At 49.0% G+C, this 5,746-nt stretch overlaps 1 pseudogene; it reads left to right on the top strand.

Moving 5' to 3' along the window:
• Nucleotides 1-703: 703 nt before the first annotated feature.
• LOC126961862 (uncharacterized) lies at nt 704-799 on the top strand (annotated as a pseudogene).
• The last annotated feature ends 4,947 nt before the right edge of the window (nt 800-5,746 follow it).

Here is a 5,746-nt window from a genome sequence, read left to right as displayed (position 1 = left end):
TATAAATGGGGACAATGAACTGTTAAAGATTAAGTGAAAATGCTACAAAATAGCTACCAGAGTATCTGGGTTTGAATCCTGGCTTTGCCTTTTTCTAATTAATTGCATGACAAATGGCAGAAACATCATACAGTAGAAAAGAGAGATGAGAGGTCCTCTAGGTGAGTGGGGAACTGTTTAATCTCATGGCCTCCATTTCTACATCTCTAATAATATACCTTAAAAAAAAAAAAAAAGCTTAGCGGCCAGGTACAGTGGCTCACACCTATAATCCCAGCACTCCGGGAGGCCAAGGCGGGAGAATGACTTGAGGCCAGGAGTTTGAGACCAGCCTGGGCAACATAACAAAACCCTGTCTGTACAAAAATAAAAATGAAAATTAGTCAAGCCTGGTGGCATGTATCTGTGGTTCTAGCTACTCAGAAGGCTGAGTCAGGAGGATCTTTTGAGCCTAGCAGTTCAAGGCAGCAGTGAGCTATGATCATGCCACTGCACTCTAACGGCAACAGAGCTAGACCCTGTCTCTGAAAGAAAAGGAAAAACAAGCTTTATATTTTTATGATAAAATGAATTCACAGTTTTGAGAGATTTAAGGCCCATTCCTCAATGACTATGTCATTTAGCCTTAATTTCCTTACCTGTAAAGCAATCTGAGCAGGGATTATCTCTGTATCACCGGGTGATTGTAGACATCCAAAGTAGGTGCTCACTTCGGCAACAGTATACTAAAATTGGAACGATACAGAGAAGATTAGCATGGCCCCTGCACAAGGATGACATGCTTTTAAAATTTTTTTTTAAAGAAGAAAGAAAAAATCAAAAGTAGATGCAAACTATTTTATGATCTCATGATCTCAAAACAAAGGGAAAAGAGTAAGATTCCTTGTCTCCTAGAAGAATTAGTGATCATAAGTTGCCATGAGTGTCTAGAGGAAGCTAATGTTTTATTGTGTCTCTTATGTGGCTGATGAGAGACATTCTATTTTATTAATGATGGTGCTAAAGCCAGATGTTCCGTAACTTGCCCAAGTTAACATAGGTAGTGTGTGACCAGCCTGGCTTTAACTCATGGCTTCTTCTCCAAAGACCATGGTTTTTTGTTTGTTTTGTCTTTGTATTGTAGGGTAAGAAGGTTATGACCAGGCCCTTAAGTGTTATCAGAGAAATAAGGTCAATGGCTATAAAAGTGGGTATGCAAAATTTCTTAGTGGGATGGCTAACCTTAGGGATCCCAGAATTGTATTCCTAAGTAAAACTATTTCAGGAAAGACAGGCTTGGGCCTGGCACCCTTTTCATAAAGAGCAAAATAAAATACCAAACTCTACTGACCTTGTACTATCTTCTCTCCACGTCAACCACCACGACTCCCAACCATATGAAAAGAGAGGCCCCCAGAAAGCTGCCCTGAGGGCGGTCGGCATGGCAGCTGGAAGGTCTGATGCACCCACTAACCCTGAGGACCTCTCCTTTCTGCTATGTGACACCCACCGACGAGCAGGTCTCAGAGGACGGGGATGGGTAGTTACTAGAGAGCTCTTATAGCCTGAGGACAAGACAAGATCCTCGTGGCTCCTGAGGGACACAGGAAGGCACAAGGAGCAGGTGTCAGCTTCAGAAGCCTTTCCCCTGCAGGTCCCTGAGTCTTGGTGACACAGCCCTGTCCCGTCAAGGAGCAGGTGCCCTTCCCCAAGGAGAAGCTCCAGGGAAGGCAGCCCTGGGCATCACCCCCAGGCAGCAGCTGCTCATGCCCGAGAGAGGGAGCCCACCCTCCCCAGCTCTGGCTGCGCCCTTAGACCCCAAGGCCCAGCCACCACAGCTCAGTTTGGTCATTGACGATGCCTAGAGATTGTGTCACCAGTCCTTCCAGAGCAATAATTAATTCTCAGCTCAGTGCCTCAGGGCTTGAATCCTAATTCTTAGATAGGTGATTGACCACCTCATGGCATCCCCAGCAAGTGCTAATTTTTAAATAGATTTCAAGAAAGGACCAGATATGTCCTTCTCAAGCTGTTCTCTCTTCTCTTCCTCTTTCTCCCCCTCCCACTTCCTTTTCCCAAATCCAAACACTCGGGTGCTCAGAATGACAAGAGACAGCTGTGCTGCCTTTTGGGTTGGCCGGGGCAGCCTGGTTTTCTTTTGCTATTTGGAGGACATAGGGGAGGAAGGCATATTGTAATCAAGCAGCAGCAACAGCTTCTACTCTAGAGATTTTTAGACCCAGAGAGGACTGACTCTCCCCTCCTCTTTTTTTCTTTTTTTGAGACAGAGTCTCACTCTGTTGCCCAGGCCCAGGCTGGAGTGCAGTGGCGCGATCTTGGCTCACTGCAACCTCTGCCTCCCAGGTTCAAGCGATTCTTCTGCCTCAGCCTCCTGAGTAGCTGGGATTAGGGGCGTGTGCCATTACGACCGGCTAATTTTTACATTTTTAGTAGAGACGGGACTTCACCATGTTAGCCAGGCTGGTCTTGAACCCCTGACCTCAAGTGATCTCCCCACCTCAGCCTCCCAAAGTGCTGGGATTACAGGCATGAGCCACCGTGCCCGGCCTGACTCTTTTCTGAAGGCTGTCCTGGGATTGACCTGGCCCTGAACAGAAAGACGCCCAGCAGCAGCAGCACCATCATGGACCCCAGCGTAAAGCCCTCATAGTTTCAGGTCTGTGTCAGTTGGTATATGTGCGGAAACTTAGAGTGGCCATAGGCACAGTATCCATGTGTCTGAAGAGGCAGCAGTACTTTTAATCCTGTTACAGAAGTAAAATTAAAAGAAAAACACACAGATACACAAAATCTTGCAACTCTTGCTGCATTTCCATTATTTACCATCAGGTGTCAGTAGACCACACGGGAAGAGGGAGCTTTAAGAGCCGGGGTGCTCAAGTCGGTGCCTGGGGAGGCAGCTCCTCTTCCGTATTCCTGTGGATCTCTTAGTGGGAGTCATCCTAGGCATCTCCTTTCCCCGTGCCCGCTGCCCTCATTCCACCCCGGTCTCGTTTGTCCTTGTATTCCCAGCAATTCTACACTGTAAGATACCTTCTGTGTTCTCTGCAGGGCATCCCTCCCTGACTCGGGCTAGCAATGGCCAGAATTCATGCATTTACTGTGTGCCAGCTTGCCCTAATCATCTGATTTACTTATCAAAACAGCTCTCTGACATAGGCACAACTAGTTAGGCAGATTGACAGATCCTGAAGGGGCCTGGAGAGATGAAAGGCAGCTTAGTGGGATGCATGCATGTGGACTGTACCTGGGCGGTTTCCCCAGAGGCAGAGCCATGAGGCAGAGGCGTGAGGCCACTCCTCTCTCCAAATCATGCTAGATCACTGGGCTCTAAGTCAGCTCACAGGACAAGTTTTTGTTTTGTTTTGTTTTTTGAAACGGAGTCTCGCTCTGTCGCCCAGGCTGGAGTGCAGTGGCACGATCTTGGTTGGCTCACTGCAAGCTCCGCCTCCCGGGTTCATGCCATTCTCCTGCCTCAGCCTCCCGAGTAGCTGGGACTACAGGCGTGCGCCACCACGCCTGGCTAATTTTTTTTTTTTTTTTTTTGTATTTTAGTAGAGACGGGGTTTCACCGTGTTAGCCAGGATGCTCTCGATCTCCTGACCTTGTGATCTGCCCGTCTCGGCCTCCCAAAGTGCTGGGAATACAGGTGTGAGCCACCATGCCCGGCCAGGACAACTCTTAATAGTTTCTGCTACCTCATGGCAAAGCCCAAAGACTGACCTTCTAATTCTTCCCAGCACATTACACAGGCAGAAGAGAGACAGTGATTATGCAGGGAGGGCAGCCTCCTTCCTGCCCCAGAGGCCCTGGCCCCAAGCACACCAGTTTTTGTTTTTGTTTTTGTCTTGTCTTCTCCCAAATAAGTCATACTGGAAAGCTCTCTTGCCCTAGCTTTAGGAGAGCAAGTATTAGGGGGGTGCTACTTCTTTGGTCAAAATCCAGCCGGGTGTGGTGGCTCACTCCTGTAATCCCAGCACTTTGGGAGGCCGAGGCGGGTGGATCACTTGAGGTCAGGAGTTCGAGACCAGCCTGTCCAACATGATGAAACCCCGTCTCTCCTAAAAATACAAAAATTAGCTGGACATGGTGGTATGCACCTGTAATCCCAGCTACTTGGGAGGCTGAGGCACAAGAATCACTTGAACCCAGGAGACAGAGGTTGCAGTGAGCCGAGATCAGACCACTGCGCTTCAGCCTTGATGACAGCAAGACTCTGTCTTCAAAACAAACAAATCCTACTCTACACTTAAGTCCAGGTTGAGTAGTGTCCCCTGCCAAAAACTATATATTTAAATCCTAACCCCCAATACCCAGAATGTGACCTTATTTAGAAATAGGGTCATTGTAGATATTAGTTAAGATGAGGTCACACTGAAGTAGGCTGGACCTCTAATCCAATATGACTGGTGTCGTTATGTAAAAACGGACATGTGAAGACAGAGGCCCTGTGTGAAGATTGGAGTGATGCAGCTACAAGCCAAGGAATGCTGAAGGTTGCCAGCAAACCGCTGGAATCTGGGAGAGCTGCAGGAAATAGATTCTCCCTCACAGCCTGCGGGAGGAACCAACCTTGCTGACACCTTGATTTTCAGACTTCCAGAACTGTGAGAATACATTTCAGTTGTTGAAACCTCCTGGCCTGTGATTCTTAGTTACAGCAGCCCACCCAAGCAAAGGAATATAGTTCCTATTCCAATGCCTCCTCTTCAGAGCCACGGGGTCTTTTCCCTGTGGCAGGTCGGGACTGATGTCCCAGAGGGACCCAGGAAGGCACAAGGAGCAGGCGCCAGTGCCAGGAGGCCTTTCCCTCCTGGGAAAGAACAGGCACAGCTCTATCCCTTCCAAGGAGAAGCTCTGGAGAAGGCAGCCCTGGGCATCACCCCCAGGTGGCAGCTTTGCATGCCCGAGTCCACCTTCCCCAGCTCTGGCTGGGCCTATAGACCCCAGGCTCCGGGTGCCAGTGCTGGGAGTTTGTTCAGAGCACTCGCTCAGTGAACCTTGAATTTCAGGCTGTCTTGCTCAGCCTAGGAGCTGTTCAGGTTGGCCTTGTTTTATCTCAGCCAAGACAGATCTGCCCCACTAGGGCCCTAAAAGAGGCAGGTAGCCCAAGAGGTAACGTGGTCATGGCTGAGAAGGGGCAGATAAAGGATCTGGAGGAAGAAAGAAAGAAGCCATCCCTTCTTGAGCAAGGTCTGAGCACAGGAGGCCAGGATGGGGCTACCTGGTGTTTTTCTCTCACCTGACCTTACTCATTTTTGCAGGGAGCGGGTGCCAGGACTTAACCCTTTCTAGAGGCACCTTGGGTCCTAGTGAGGAAAGAGTATGTTGAATATTATTGACAGGTGTTTTACATACAGTTTTTCATGCCCACCCTGTAACGACTGATTCCTGTTTCACAGATGAGAAAACTGAGGTTTGGGTTAGATAACTTAACCAAAGCCCGATGGAGCACTGGGTCTCACCACCAGTCTCCATAGCTGCTCCTGCTCCTGCTCTGTCTGGTTCCCAAGCCCCAGCTTTCAGAGCAGAATCCTCCTGTCAGTGGTGTTGGTTTTGACTTCTCTTGTGGAGAAGCTCTGGGGTTTAAGGTGGAGCCTCATGGGTGACCCTAGAACAGCCAGCTGGGACCCTCAGCCGCAGGGGAGCCTGGCGCTAAGCATCCTTATCACCAAGGTCACTGCTGATTGTTATCAAAACCACCAAATGTCCCATCCTCCTCCTGCGACCTGCCCGACAGCCTGGG

Source organism: Macaca thibetana, chromosome 8, assembly GCF_024542745.1.
Source record: "Macaca thibetana thibetana isolate TM-01 chromosome 8, ASM2454274v1, whole genome shotgun sequence".
In the NCBI taxonomy this organism is placed as follows: Eukaryota; Metazoa; Chordata; class Mammalia; order Primates; family Cercopithecidae; genus Macaca; species Macaca thibetana.
The sequence above is the reverse complement of the archived record's forward strand: the minus strand, read 5'-3'. Positions and strand labels throughout refer to the sequence as shown.